Genomic DNA, 17,364 nt, shown 5'->3' on the forward strand with positions numbered 1-17,364 from the left:
GTAAATCGTAAAATTTGCTTTAAAATAAATTTATCCATAACTAGCCATAATGGAGTAAAAATGAAATGAGTTGAGGTCCATTTCATGTGGATAACAAATCTCTTAATGAGAAGCTTTAAAAATAAAACATAATAAAATCTAGAGCAATATAAATAGAATTGAACAATCAAAACCAAATGGTCAAAGAAACAGGCCCATACAAAATAAATCAAACATCACTAATTAGTGGGGTATGAGGTGGCTATTTGTGCCAGTGGAAGAAGCCAAGAAGGAAAGCTAATGAAAACTAAAACACTGGCACCATTGCATGTGGATAACAAAACTTCCACAAAGACGCTTGAAAAAAAACATAGGAAGATAATCCAATGCTATAGAAACATAATTTAGCAACCAAATCACAAACAGAGTGGGTGATTACTTGTTTTCTTTTGGTATCCATTCAAATAGCATTCAGTAATCACTCAAACTAAACAAACCACTAATAACTCATAGAGCCATTGAAGGCTAAATTCAGATAAGCCATGGTCTTCGATCATTTTTCTCTTGGTTGCAGAGTAGAGTAACCACAAACAAAAATCCAAATGCAAAGAAATATGAGTTCGAAACAATGGCGGCATACCCTTTTCCCACAAACCCTAAGCCTCATACAATTGGATCACTCTCGATGATCCCTAGCATTCAACCCTACATCACGTGAAGAGGAGTGATGTCGAGGCACGGTTCTAGAATCATATTACAGTTGTCATGAATGAAGGAGTCCGCTAAAAATTTAGAGGCTTACACCATTGGCTCACTCTAGAGGATCCATTACAGTGGTAGGAGTTGGCTAAAAATTTAGACAACTTGTGGATTCAATCATATAGGAAGTTTTAATTTTGATAACGTCAAATTAAATGGATAACAACTAGAAATTGCACCAGATCTTGTAATGGAAAATCATTAAGGCAATAGCATGTAGCACTAATTAATTATTTTTTGAAAATTGTTGAAAGACATAAAAATATCAAGAAAAAGTAATGACCCATAATGAGATTGCGCTGACAAATACACAAATGCTAACTACAACAATTGAAATGGTTGAAGCTAACATAAACACGATACACAACACCAAAGTGGATAATTGTGGGACAACAACATTGACAAGCACAATGACACATCTACCTACCTCAACAAGCAAGAATGTGGTAAATTTGTCAAGCATTAGTATTCACCAAAATATTCTTGATCTCCTTGAAAAAGGTTTAAATTTTTCCATCTCCCCTCATACCATCCCTAAGGAAGACATTTTGTACAACATTGAGTATGGGATCAATGAGCTACCTCACAACGTTAAAGAAACTATTAGAAAGGATTGTTCTATCATCCTTAAATCAGTAAAAGATCTTGTCAATCCCAAATGCTACAAAGGAGTTTACATGGTTCCTTGTTCATGTGGAAAAACCTAGATAGGGGAAACTGGTCGATCTATCCAAACTAAGGTTCAAGAGCATGCTGCTGACATAAAACACAACTACTCAAAAACCTCAGCTCTAGCTGAACACTCCTGTAAAACCAATCAGCATTTCTTTATTGAAACCTCAAGAGTGGTGGCCAAAATCGATCATTATCGCCATAGAAAATTTAGAGAAGCTATAGAAATAGGAAAACATCCAAACAACCTTAACTATGATGAAGGATGGAAAATAAGTGACAATTGGATTCCCACCTTAACCTCGTGATCCAACCTCCCCAACACCCTCTCCTCGCATATCCTCTCTTCAGTGGACCTTTCACACTTATCACTAAACCAACTTTTCTCTCTCTACACCTCAGTCTCAATTAATCACAACATATAATTTAATACAATCATATTTAAATTAAAATTATCTAAATTTAAAATTTTATATATTTCTAAATCTAAAAATATATTAATTCCATTAGAAAATTATATTAAATACTAATATTACAAAAATCATAATATTCCCATTACTTAAACACTAAGCCTGACTACCTCACTCTTAATTAATCACAACATATAATTTAATACAATCACATTTAAATTAAAATTGATTAGAAGTATCTAATAAATTAAAATTTTTATGTGTTTTTAATACTAATATTATAGAAATCCTAATAATATTCTCAATTAAATTAATTTAATACAATCATATCTAAATGAAAATTGATTAAAATTATTATAGAAATCCTAATAACATTCTTAATTAAGTTCTAAAATAATAAAATTAAAATAAAATAAAATCTATTTAAAAAAACTCAAGTATTAGAATAAAATTATTAATTATTAATTAACTAATGACAATATCATTAATAATATTCCTAATAAAAACTATAATGAAATAAAACAAAGTATAATTATTATTAAATAATATTATTTATCTTTAAATCAATTAATTCTATCATAGTTATATTCTAAAAACTAAAAAAGAATCTTAGGATTCTATATATTTCTAAGAAACAAAAAATAAATTAATGCAATGCAATAATTAATTAAAATTCAATTATTATTATAAAAATACTAATTGTAATAATTATCAAGTTATATGAATTATAAAGTTTTATTCATTATCAACAACCTAACTTAAGGCATGTCGGCTACTATTGGGTTGTGTTATATTCTTTCCATGTAGTTAATAGGGGGTTTGAGGGGCACCCGTAACCCCACTTTATGGGGTCTCAGGTAGCGCCCCAGAAAATTTAGGTTTTGGACCCTATGTTAGGTTGGGCAGACCCACCTATGGTTTTGTGCATGATTTTCACACATGTTTTTTGGACGCAATGGCTTTTGGTCCATGGTATTGGACGTAATGGTTTTCGGTCCATGGTATTGGATGCTTCAGCATGTATAAATATGCATTGTAACATTGAAAGGAACATAATGAAAAATCAAGCTGGTAGTCCCAGTTTTGGGATCCAAGGGAAAATCTTTGTGTATATGTGTTTTATGTGTTCTGCTTTCGCATTATTTATTTTCTGTGTTTTAGAATTCATATGCATGTAATTTCTGTACGGGGTTAAAACCTAAATTTGGTATTAGATCAGATTTGAATTCAAGGGGACACCTTTGTTGCTGAGGGGTTTCGCTTGGGCCTGTGGTAGACCATGTTCAGTGGGAGATCTGTGAGATCGATTCTGGTGGTGAAAGAAGATAGCGAGCAGTGGAAAGATAGAGATCGAGAAATTTAATGGTAAGAGCTTTGAGTTGTGGAAACTCAAGATGGAGGATCTGTTGGTGGATAAAGATGAGTGGATCGCAGTAGATCCGGGTACTAAACCAACGAGAGTGTCCGATGAAGAATGGAAGAAGTTGGATCATAAGGCAAAGAGCACAATACGATTGTGTGTCTTAGATTCAATATTGTTGAATGTATCAGGGGAAGCTAAGACAAAGGCTTTGTGGGACAAGTTAGGGATTTTGTACCAATCTAAGTCTCTGGTGAATAAATTGTTCCTGCAGAAAACGTTGTATAACCTGATGACGAAAGATGGAGACTCTGTGACAGAGCATCTAAACGCATTTAATACTATGGTGATGCCTTTTCTGTACAAGGACGGTCCCAGAACAGAACAAAAATAAGTCATCGAGTGGGATATCTAAATCTAGAGGGAGATCTAAATCTCCAGGAAAACCTGTAAAGGTGGTGTGCTGGAAATGTGGAAAGGAAGGGCACTTCAAAAGGGAGTGTAAATCTAAAGCTCCTGACAAAGGAAAAGGATCTGATGATTCTTCTTCTGTAGAGGCAAAAACCACCTTAGATGAAGGTGGGGATGTGTACTTGGCTTCTTCAAGTACACATGTAGATCATGAGGCATGGTTGATTGACTTAGGTGCATCCTTTCACTTCACTCTCCATAGAGAGTGGTTCTGCGAGTATGAGAAATATAATGGTGGTGATGTCTTCTTAGGGGATGATAGGAAGGCTAGAATCATTGGTCGTGGAAAAGTAAAGTTGAAGCTGCAAGGTGGAAGGGTTAGAACACTTCTGGGTTTTCTATATATTCCTACATTAGCAAGAAATCTGATTTCTGTAAGCAAGTTGGATGATGCAGGTGTAAAAACAGTGTTCGAGAAGGATACCTACAAAATGGTTCGGGGAGCATTGGTATTGATGCAGGGAGTTCGGATTGGAACTCTGTACAAGCTGCAAGGTATCAATATTATTGATGGGTGCAATAGTTCTGTGGTTCCTAAAAGTGGAGCAGAAAATCTAGTTGTCTCTGGAGAGAAGACAATGTTGTGGCATCAAAGGCTTGGACATATTGGAGAGAAGGGCCTTCGAATACTTCATGGTAAAGGTATGGTAGAAGGTATGAGTGATAGCTCTCTGGATTTTGATTTCTATGAAAATTGTGTAAAGTAAAATCAGGTGAGTTTCCCCTCTAGTGGTAAGAGGGCGAAACAAATATTAGGGCTTGTGCACAGTGATGTGTTTGGACCTGTGAAGGTTACATCACTAGGTAAGTCTGTTTACTATGTATCATTTGTAGATGACTTCTCAAGGAATACATGGATATATTTCCTTAAGAATAAATCCGAAGTCTTTGACAGGTTTAAAGAATTCAAGGATTTGGTGGAAAACCAGACAGAGAAGAAGATAAAGGTGCTGAGAACAGATAACGGTGAATATTTTTGCACTAATGAATTTGAAGAATTCTATAAGAAGTGTGGTATATCACGGAAGAATACTACTCCATATACACCTTAGCAAAATGGAGTTGCAGAAAGAATGAATAAGACGTTCATGGAAAGAGAAAGAAGCATGCTCAGTGGTGCCAGGTTAGGACAGGAATTTTGGGCAGGGGCAATGGATACTGCATGTTACCTAGTCAACAAGTCACCTTCATCAGCATTGGAGGATAAGACTCCACAAGAGGTATGGACTGGTAAGGAACCCTCTCTTTCACATTTAAGGGTATTTGGATGTGATGCATATGTACATGTTCCAAAGGAGAAATGAACCAAGTTGGATAGTAAATCTGAAAAGTGCATCTTTATTGGGTATAAGGATGGTCTAAAGGGTTATAAGCTTTGGAACCCAGTCACACGAAAGCTTGTGTACAGCCGAGATGTGGTGTTCAGAGAGGTGAAATTAAACGTGAAATCCAACCAAAGGAACCTAAGAAGATAGAGTTTGAAATAAAGGAGGAAGAATTAGACTCTATAGCAAAGGAGGAATCAGAAGATGAAGAACCACAAACTCCGGCTATGAGAAGATCAATTCGAGAAAGAAGGCAGCCAGAAAGGTATAGTCCATCTACTTTCTGTTCAAATTTTGCTTTGTTTGTTACTGATGATGGTCACAGAACTGTGAAGGAAGCAATGGATTCAGAGGATGGAAAACTTTGGAAAGAGGCCATGGTTGATGAAATGGCATCTTTGCACAAAAATGAGGCTTAAGATCTGGTGGAGTTGCCGGCTGGAAGGAAATCCATTGGCAACAAATGGGTGTTCAAAAAGAAGACAAATGCAGAAGGAAAAGTGGAGAAATACAAAGCTCGATTGGTAGCAAAAGGTTATTCCTAGGTGTCGGGAATTGATTTTGGTGATATTTTTCCCCTGTTGCCAAGGTAACTTCTATTAGACTACTTTTATCTATTGTTTCTTTTTTTATTTTGAGGTAGAATAGATGGATGTGAAGACAACATTTCTTCATGGGGATCTGGAAGAGGAAATATACATGAAGCAACCTGAAGGCTTTGCGGTGAAGGGTAAGAAAGAACTGGTATGCAAGTTAAAGAAGTCTCTGTATGGGTTAAAACAGTCACCAAGGATGTGGTATCAGAAATTTGATACATTTATACATGGACTTGGATTCACCATAAGCAAAGTAGACCATTGTGTGTATTTTAAATTAGTTGGTGACCATGTTATTTATCTGGTCTTGTATGTGGATGATATTTTGTTGGTTGGAAATGACAAAGAAATTATCCAAGATTTGAAGACCCACTTGTCCTCCAAATTCGACATGAAAGATCTTGGTGCTGGAAACTATATTTTATGCATGGAAATTAAAAGAGATCAGGCAAAGAGGAAGCTCTAGTTAAACTAGAGGAAGTATGTTGAGACAATACTGCAGAGGTTTAATATGCAAGATAGTAAACCTATGAAGGTTCCTATTCCTATAGGTGTGAGGTTATTTTCTGAACATTGTCCCAAGACACAAGAAGAGGAAGAGGACATGTCCCGTGTTCCATATTCAAGTGTAGTCGGTAGCCTGATGTATGCAATGGTCTGTACTAGACTAGATATTGCACATGCAGTGTGAGTATTGAGTAGGTTTATGTCAAAACTAAGGAAGGAGCACTAGACAACAATGATGTGTGTTTTTAGGTATTTGTGTGGCACTAGTGATTGTGGCTTGTGCTACTGAGGAAGACCAAGATTGGACAAAGTGTTGGATATTCATGGCTTTGTTGATGCAGACTGGGCTAGAGATCTGGATCAGAGAAGATCTACAAGTGGGTATGTGTTTAACCTATTTGGAGGTGTAGTCAGTTGGATGACTAAGAAACAATCTATAGTGGCACTATCAACTACAGAGGCAGAATACATGGTAGTCACTCATGCAAGCAGGGAAGCAGTTTTGTTGCAGAGATTGTGTTCAAGTGTGGGGTTAGTACAGGAAGCTATAAGGATAGAATGTGATAGCGAAAGTGCAATTTTCTTCGCAAAGAACCCCACATATCATTCAAAGACAAAGCACATTGATGTTCAGTATCACTTTGTGAGAGATATGATAGAAGACAAAAAGGTGTTGTTGGTAAAGGTGGACACTTTGAAGAGTATTGTAGATGCATTGACAAAATCTGTGATCTCTGAGAAGTTCTCTTGGTGTAGAGAGACAATGGGCATTTCATGGTTGGAAAAATGACTAATCTCTCTTGTGGTCCCCTGTGGAAAGAAAACAACAAGCAGGAGAATGTTGGGTTGTGTTATAGTCTTTCCACGTAGTTAACACGGGGTTTGAGGGGCAGCCGTAACTCGGAAAATTTTGGTTTTGGACCCTATGTTAGGTTGGGCAGACCCACCTATAGTTTTTTGCATGATTTTTGCACATTTTTTTTAGACGCGATGGTTTTCAGTCCATGGTATTGGATGCTTCAGCATGTATAAATATGTATTGTAACATTGAAAGGAACATAATGAAAAATCAAGCTGGTAGTCCTGGTTTTGGGATCCAAGGGAAAATCTCTGTGTATATGTGTTTTATGTGTTCTGCTCTCACATTATTTATTTTCTGTGTTTTAGAATTCGTATGCAGGTAATTTCTGTACGGGTTAAAACCTACAGCTACAATCTTTCTCACTCCATCATCATCTCACACCTCTATTTATTCATTCTGCCGAGATCTAGCTTACATATTTTTTGATCTATCCTGATGATGAACCATAGTGGATTTCTCGACAGGTGGATACAGGTAATTATGGATACGATAATCTCGAAAGAAAACTCTACACAAAATACAAATCACATAAGCCTCAAAATAATAGTAATGACCCTGTTACAATGAAATCTTACTGCAGTAATTCTTCCTTGATACTTACAAATCATGAAGGTTATATTGAAATTAAGGACCTTATGTGAAAGAAGAACAATGTAAATTATCTATTTTATTTAGTAGCTCTTTTGTTTTCTAAAGATATCCTTAAGGTTTTGAATCCTAGAATTAGTTTGGAGCATTTGAAAAATTGGAAAAATGCAGAGGTTACATTGCACCCTAGTATGCCGTCCATGGGAAATTAAGTGAAAAATCTGACATGGTTCTTGAGTTTGCAAGTGGAAGAAAGTGTGTGGATGCAAGACTGAATGCCCCTCTACAACCTCTTCTCGAATGGGTTTGTTTCTGTTTTAAAGAATTGTCCACTTGATACTTATATAACCATAAGTTCTAATGAGGTAGGTAGGGATCCTTTACTATTATATTTAGTATCAACTAATTGTATTAATAATAAAAATATCGAATTGTGTGGTTGTTTAACTCCTGCCTCCTCAAAACCTACCTTGAAGCATAGACTTCATCTCTATTTGGGTGAAACCATTCACTAAAGTCATCTCATTTTGGGTAGGTTTTAGGGATATCGAAAGGATGAAAAGAAATAGAATTATCTTGATTTATTCTTTAAATTTAAATTTAAATTTAAAAAAAAAATAAATAAAAATAAAAATTTCAATTTTAATTTTTAGTTTGAATGATAGATATCTAAGAAAGCACAAACTCAATGGTTCCCTATATTCAGAAGTTTAATCTACATTTTAAAAATCCAAATCTATTTATAATTCACTAAACCTTAAAATCCCATAGGGGAATATATTAATCTCACATATAATCACTTTAGTAAACTCAAATACCCAATTTCAAGCGTAAGCTATTTGCTTTTCACACAGAAATCAACAATAATCTCAAATACCCAATTTCAACCGTCAGTGATTTGCTTTTCACACAGAAATCAAAGTATACAAGATATACAAAAACTGGAAGTTTCAGTGGATTGAAAACTCTAATATTTATTTTTAAAAGCTTCAAACCTTCACATCCCAGTGCAAAAGATGCTTGCATCGTAATCACTTCAATAATCTCAAATACCTAGTTTCAAAATTCTGCTATTTCTTTTCACACAGAAATCAAGATACTCAACCAAGAAAAAAACAACTCGAAGTTATTAATATATTCAAACTCTAATCAATCTAATTTAAAATGTAAAATTATTTAAGATTGATCAAAACTTAATATTTTTGTGAAGAAATATAAAGAATTCAAATACCCAATTTCAAACATCAGCTATTTACTTTTTTCACCTGCACTACTTAAAACCCATTAATTGCTACAATCATATCAATAACCTCAAATGCCCAACTTCAATTACGACCTATTTATTTTTCACTTACCTATAACCACTTCAACAATCTCAAATACCCAATTTCAAACACTAGCTATTTACTTTTCACATGCACTATATAAACCCCATTAATTGCTAGTCACTTCAATAATCTCAAATACACAATACCCAATTTCAAGAACCAGTTATTTAAAACCCATTAATTGTAACAAGATTAGCATGGTCTATATAATAGCATCAATTGTGTCAAATAAAAACAATTTCAAGAGCCCACTCTTTTCATCTTACATGCTTACCCTGTAATTCCATTAATTAGTTGACTCGATATAATGGCTTCAATAACCTAAAAAATACCAATTTTAACGCTACATCTTTCATTTTTACATGTAAAACTCAATAATCATATATTTAATATTACTAAAAAAATAAATGTATGAAACATCAATAAATATGAATTTTCATGAGTTATGAGTCATTACAAGTCAAAACAAATTCCATAATCTTAAGTAGAATTAAAAATGAATAAATTTAAGTAAGAGTAAAAAAGTAAATACACAGATTTATCAAAATCGTTCTCCACCAAAATTTATGCAAAAGTTCTGCGATTAAATTGTAACACCCCTCCCTCATGTATTACATTATTGTAAGCCTAAGCTAAGTTAAAGCTAGGTACGATATCCTCCCTTGTGTGTTAAAGGTTGTAGACCTAAGCTAAAGAAAGCTAGGTTTGATACCTTCCTTCATGGTTTAAACTATTCTGCACCTAAGCTGAGGAAAGCTAGGTGATATGTAATGTGAAAAGAAAATGTATTATTAAATAAATTAATAAAATAAATCACTTGGATGGTGGAGCACCAAGAGAGAGGAGATCATTGCCAAATCCCATGAGGAATGGGATAGAGATGAATCTTTCATGGCAATCTTCTATATGTGATTCTAGATAAGCTTCGATGTATTGGATGTCCATCAGATGGATGGGAGATAAAGATCCATTGAACATAAAAGATTTGCAAGAGATAAAGGCAAGCTTTTATGTGAAAATGTGTCGTGGGAGATAAAGACGAGCTTTTCTAGATAAGACCTAGGCAAATGGAAAAATCCATAAAGCAAGATGCCATTAATGGTAACTAAATCATGAAAGAGGGTATTAAATACCCAGTGCATCGATCAATTGAGGACAGTTGATCCTTGGCAAGACCTTCGGCTCGGGGGGAGTCAGAGGTGATTCATGGTTGGGTGGTGGTGCTCCTCCCTCCAAATGTGATTCAGTTGGTGTTAGATGCATGGAATGTGTGTATGATGTTTCTTCCCTTTCAGTCCTAATTTCATTTAGCTAATGAAAGAATTTGTATAAATTTTGTAGCAATGAGAATGAGTGAAGGAATTACATGTGACTGTTATATATGAGTAGATTTACCTATGCTCACAAGATTTATGAGATAATGTTATATGATTGCAAGTGACAATTTTGGCATAACAATGAGATTCTAATTTAGGTTGTTAAAGGATCAATGTACTTATGTACTTGGGCCATGGAGCTATTTTTACTTATGATTAGAATTTACTTGTGACCATTGTAAATAAGAAATGTGTTAGCATTTGTTTGAGTTGATAATGGCGGGATGCTTATATTAATGATCCCATTAATGTTTCTATGAAATTAGCTTCATGAGGTGGCCATATACAGATCATGGTGTGGGATAACTAATAGCATGAGATGTGGGTGCATGCAAACCAATTAGGGGACAATGCCCCTAAATGGTATAATCAAAGATTCAGTATATTATAAGCCATGCATGTCAAAGAATGGTGTCCTATGGGGCTAGTCTAGCTGATTTTGCTTGTTACATAAAAAGTTATATCACTAATCCATTTGACTATGCATGTGGATTTAGGATCATGATCCCTAGCCATGCGTCCATGCTAGTTACCTTATGTTTAAATTATTGTTCATTAATGCTTGTGTGAGGGCATCAAAGAGGGTTGCTAACTGCATGTTGTATGAAAAAAGATTGACTTACATAATGTCTTATAGATGAAAATGTCCACAGCATAGATCCACCTCATATAAGTAATAAATATTATATATCGACATACTCAATGTACTCTTGGTAAGAGTCAAATGTCAACTGTAAATGAATATTTTGTTAATTGAATGGATCCTGAGGGCGAAATTTTCAGGTAGGAAAAAGAGATTCGTTACAAATGGTATCAAAGCAATAGGTTCAAACACTAAGGACTGTGGACCAATCCACCTCCATCCTAAATCCCATGTCATGTAAATGTTACAAAGATTCTCACAACTAAGGGAAAATTATGAGCTAAACAACAATACTTTAATGAGGAGAGAAAGCTCTTAAATTTATTTGTTAAGCTGCCAGGAAACTAATTACATAATGGGGTTAGTTATAAAAGAAAAATTATAAGGAAATAAAATAACCCACATCCATAAGCGAAGTAAAGTAAAACATGTGAGTACAACACTGACTTCTTAAAGCAAGTTAGATTTCCTTAAGGATGAATTGGATATTAAAATTTTTTCATATGAACTATAAATGAAGGAGCGGTAAGGGAAACTATATTGGTTATTTTTCTTCTCAACCTTGTCATTATTCCCATTTCATAGAAATCTAATAACTGAATAATCAAGTCAAGAATTGTTATGGTAAAATTACAGTGGTAAAATTTCATTCAACTATGGACGAAAGTGATTCTCATCTTCCGTGAGATTTTCAAATTGGTAGTTAAATGGTGTTGGGTTGTGTTATATTCTCTCCACGTAGTTAATAGGGGGTTTGAAGGGCACCTGTAACCTGACTTTATGGGGTCCGGGGCAGCGCCCCGGAAAATTTTGGTTTTGGACCATATGTTAGGTTGGGCGGACCCACCTATGGTTTTTAGTGCATGATTTTCGCACATGTTTTTTGGACGCGATGGTTTTCGGTCCATGGTATTGGATGCTTCAGCATGTATAAATATGTATTGTAACATTGAAAGGAAAATAATGAAAAATCAAGCTGGTAGTCTCGGTTTTGGGATCCCGGGAAAAATCTCTGTGCATATGTGTTTTATGGGTTATGCTCTCGCATTGTTTATTTTATTTGTTTAAGAATTCGTATGCAGGTAATTTTTGTACAGGGTTAAAACTTACATTTCGTATCAGAGCTGTTTTGGCTTCAAGGGGACGCCTTTTTTGCTGAGGGGTTTCGCTCGGGCCTGTGGTAGACCCTGTTCAGCAGGAGATCTGCGAGATCGATTCTGGTAGTGAAAGAAGATGGCGAACAGTGGAAAGATAGAGATTGAGAAGTTCAATGGTCAGAATTTTGAGTTGTGGAAACTCAAGATGGAGGATCTGTTGGTAGATAAAGATCAGTGGATCGCGGTAGATCCAGGTACTAAACCATCGGGGGTGACCGATGAAGAATGGAAGAATTTGGATCGGAAGGCAAAGAGCACAATACGATTGTGTGTCTCGGATTCAGTATTGTTGAATGTATCAGGGGAAGCTACAGCAAAGGCTTTGTGGGTCAAGTTAGGGACTTTGTACCAATATAAGTCTCTGGTGAATAAATTGTTCCTGCGGAAAAAGCTATATAACCTGAGGATGAAATATGGAGACTCGGTGACAGAGCATTTGAATGCGTTTAATACTGTGGTAAGTTAATTATTATCTGTTGATATTAAAATTTCAGATGAAGATAAGTGCATCAGTCTGTTGTGTTCTCTACCAGATTCGTGGGATAGTCTGGTTATTGCAATAGGTAGCAATGCAACTGCTTTGCAGTTTGATGAAATAGTCTCAGCCTTGCTGACGGAGGAGATGAGACGGAAAAATATGGACAACCAGAATGGTGATGCCTTGTCTGTACGAGGACGATCCCAGAACAGAAACAAAAATAAGTCATCAAGTGGGAGATCTAAATCTAGAGGGAGATCTAAATCTCCAGGAAAACCTACAAAGGTGGTGAGCTGGAAATGCAGAAAGGAAGGGCACTTCAGAAGGGATTGTAAATCTAAAGCTCCTGATAAAGGAAAGGGATCTGATGATTCTCCTTCTGTAGAGGCGAAAACCACCTCAGATGAAGGTGGGGATGTGTACTTGGCTTCTTTAAGTACACATGTAGATCATGAGGCATGGTTGATTGACTCAGGTGCATCCTTTCACTTCACTCCCCATAGAGAGTGGTTCTGTGAGTATGAGAAATATGATGGTGGTGATGTCTTCTTAGGAGATGATAGCAAGGCTAGAATCATTGGTCGGGGAAAAGTAAAGTTGAAGTTGCAAGGGGGAAGGGTTAGAACACTTTCGGGTGTTCTACATATTCCTGCATTGGCCAAAAATCTGATTTCTGTAAGCAAGTTGGATGATGCAGGTGCAAAGACGGCGTTCGAGAAAGATACCTGCAAGATGGTTCGAGGAGCACTGATATTAATGCGGGGAGTTCGGATTGGAACTTTGTACAAGCTCCAAGGTAGCACTGTTGTTGATGGGTGCAATAGTTCTATGGTTCCTGAAAATGGAGTAGAGAATCTAGTGGTCTCTGGAGAGAAGACCATGTTGTGGCATCAAAGGCTTGGACATATTGGAGAGAAGGGACTTCGAATACTTCATGGTAAAGGTATGGTAGAAGGTATGAATAATAGCTCTCTGGATTTTGATTTCTGTGAAAATTGTGTATATGGGAAGCAGAATCGGGTGAGTTTCCCCTCTGGTGGTTAGAGGACGAAATAGATATTAGAGCTTGTGCACAGTGATGTGTTTGGACCTGTGAAGGTTCCATCACTGGGTAAGTCTGTGTACTATGTATCATTCATAGATGACTTCTCAAGGAATACATGGATATATTTTCTTAAGAAGAAATCTGAAGTCTTTGACAGGTTTAAAGAATTTAAGGCTCTGGTGGAAAATCAGACAGAGAAGAAGATAAAGGTGCTGAGGACAGATAATGGTGGAGAATTTTGCAGCAAGGAATTTGAAGAATTTTGTAAGAAGTGTGGTATAGCACGGCAGAAGACTACTCCATATACACCTCAGCAAAATGGAGTCGCAGAAAGAATGAACAAGACATTGATGGAAAGGGCAAGAAGCATGCTTAGTGGTGCTGGGTTAGGACAGGAATTCTGGGCAGAGGCGGTGGATACTGCATGTTACCTGATCAACATATCACCTTCATCAGTGTTGGAGGATAAGACTCCACAAGAAGTATGGACTGGTAAGAAACCCTCTCTTTCACATCTAAGGGTATTTGGATGTGATGCATATGTACATGTTCCAAAGGAGAAACGAACCAAGTTGGATAGTAAATCTGAAAAGTGCATCTTTATTTGGTATAAGGATGGTTTAAAGGGTTATAAGCTTTGGAACCCAGTCATACGGAAGGTTGTGTACAGCCGAGATGTGTTGTTTAGAGAGGTAAAAGATGTTATTCAACATGAAGTCCAACCAAAGGAACCTGAGAAGATAGAGTTTGAGCCAAAGGAGGAAGAATCATACTCTGCAGCAGAGGAGGAATCAGAAGATGAAGAGCCACAAACTCTGGCTGTGAGAAGATTAGTTCGAGAAAGAAGGCAGCCAGAAAGGTATAGTCCATATGCTTTCAGTTCAATTTTTGCTTTGTCTGTTACTGATAATGATCCCAGAACTGTGAAGGAAGCAGTGGATTCAAAGGATGGAAAACTCTGGAAAGAGGCCATGGTCGATGAAATGGCATCTTTGCACAAAAATGCGGCTTGGGATCTGGTGGAGTTGCCGGCTGGAAGGAAACCCATTGGCAGCAATTGGGTGTTCAAGAAGAAGACAAATGCAGAAGGAAAGGTGGATAAATACAAAGCTCGGTTGGTAGCAAAAGGTTATTCCCAGGTGCCGGGAATTGATTTTGGTGATATTTTTTCTCCTGTTGCCAAGGTAACTTCTATTAGATTACTTTTATCTGTTGCTGCTGCTTTTGATTTTGAGGTAGAACAGATGGATGTGAAGACAACACTTCTTCACGGGGATTTGGAAGAGGAAATATACATGAAGCAACCTGAAGGCTTTGCGGTGAGGGGTAAGAAAGAACTGGTATGCAAGTTAAAGAAGTCTTTGTATAGGTTAAAATAGTCACCAAGGATGTGGTATCAGAAATTTGATACATTTATATGGGGACTTGGCTTCACCAAAAGCAAAGCAGATCATTGTGTGTATTTTAAATTAATTGGTGACCGTATTATTTATCTGGTCTTGTATGTGGATGATATGTTGCTGGTTGGAAATGACAAAGAAATTATCCAAGATTTGAAGACCCAATTGTCCTCCAAATTCGACATGAAAGTTCTTGGTGTTGCAAACTATATTTTGGGCATGGAAATTAAAAGAGATCGGTCAAAGAGGAAGCTCTGGTTAAACCAGAGGAAGTATGTCGAGACAATGCTCCAGAGGTTTAATATGGAGGATAGTAAACCGGTGAAGGTTCCTATTCCTGTAGGTCTTAGGTTATGTGCTGAACAGTGTCCCAAGACACAAGAAGAGGAAGAGGACATGTCCCGTGTTCCATATGCAAGTGCAGTGGGTAGCCTGATGTATGCAATGGTCTGTACTAGACCAGACATTGCACATGTAGTGGGAGTATTGAGCAGGTTCATGTCAAAACCTGGGAAGGAGCACTAGACAACAGTGAAGCGGGTTTTCAGGTATTTGCGTGGCACTCGTGATTATGGTTTGTGCTACCAAGGAAGACCAGGATTGGACAGAGTGTTGGATATTCATGGCTTTGTTGATGCAGACTAGGCTGGAGATCTAGATCAGAGGCACTATTAACTAAAGAGGCAGAATACATGGCAGCCACTCATGCAAGCAAGGAAGTAGTTTGGTTGCAGAGATTGTGTTCAAGTATGGGGTTAATACAGGAAGATATAAGAATAGACTGTGACAGCCAAAGTGCAATTTTCTTGGCAAAGAACCCTGCTTATCATTCAAAGACAAAGCACATTGATGTTCAGTATCACTTTGTGAGGGATATGATAGAAGACAGAAAGGTGTTGCTAGTAAAGGTGGACACTTTGAAGAATACTGTAGATGCATTGACAAAATCTGTGAGCTCTGAGAAGTTCTCTTGGTGTAGAGAAGCAATGGGAATCTCAGGGCTGAAAAATTGACTAAGCTCTCCAGTGGCCCCCTGTGGAAAGAAAACAACAAGTGGGATATTGTTGGGTTGTGTTACATTCTTTCCACGTAGTTAATAGGGGGTTTGAAGAGCACCCGTAACCCCACTTTATGGGGTCTGGGGCGGCGCCCCGGAAAATTTTGGTTTTGGACCATATGTTAGGTTGGGCAGACCCACCTATGGTTTTTTGTGCATGATTTTCACACATGTTTTTTGGACGTGATGGTTTTTGGTCCATGGTATTGGACGCGATGGTTTTCGGTCCATGGTATTGGATGCTTCGGCATGTATAAATGTGTATTGTAACATTGAAAGGAAAATAATGAAAAATCAAGCTGGTAGTCCCGGTTTTGGGATCCAGGGAAAAATCTCTGTGCATATGTGTTTTATGGGTTATGCTCTCCCATTGTTTATTTTATTCGTTTAAGAATTCTTATGCAGGTAATTTCTGTACAGGGTTAAAACCTACAAATGGAAAAGAGCTAATGTGAAAATAGAGTGTTAATATAAATTTAAAGACATACATTCTTTCTTGTTATGAAATAATTTCCCAAAATTACATTTTGTTGATACTTGTCCAAGGATCACTTAAGGATCTAGAGGAACAAGCTACTATCCCTTTATACAACATTGATAACGTTGTGAGATAATTCAAGAAATTATAAATTCGCGTCTATTTATCTAAATAGAAAATCAATAGTGTACACCAATCATGCTCTTCAAGATGCGTTTGAATTTAATTCGGGATACACGTCTCTTCATTTCCCCACCCACCACAATATCAATTAGTCGAGCATTTTTTTTCTCGACCTCATTGAATACCGAGTTAAAGGAATGTGACATGCTAAGTTGACTTATTCATAGATTTTCCACTACCGCAACCCCATTCATTTCAACACTGCTAATACTCAAAGGGTAGGCTTCAAATATATAGTGTTTTCCAGAATACTCTACGCTGGTATCTTTCCTGGCATAATAGCCTTCCACTTTTGTCGTTCATGCAAAAATGAGGGTTATGCAAATCAGAAACCACCAAGAACTATCAATAGGGATGCTGCATGAACAACTATTTGGTGTTAGGATTCCTTATATTATACTAGGAACTAATCGAGTCGAGGCATGAACTCTCAAAAAGGCTAGACCCAAATACATCTAGATGAAGATGAAATCGACTGCATCCAAGTTTCATGGTTAGAAGTTATGCAGTAGTATGTATCTCGGTTGTATGTTTTAATCCCGTACGGAAATTATCTGCATACACATTCTAAGGAAATAGAAAAATAAACAATGCGAGAGAATAACACATAAAACACATACATAGATATTTTCCCCTGGATCCCAAAACTAGGACTACTAGCTTGATTTTTCATTATATTCCTTCCAATGT

This window comes from Pinus tabuliformis, chromosome J, assembly GCF_031772625.1.
Source record: "Pinus tabuliformis cultivar Carrire ecotype Pingquan chromosome J, CPIR1, whole genome shotgun sequence".
Taxonomy (NCBI): domain Eukaryota; kingdom Viridiplantae; phylum Streptophyta; class Pinopsida; order Pinales; family Pinaceae; genus Pinus; species Pinus tabuliformis.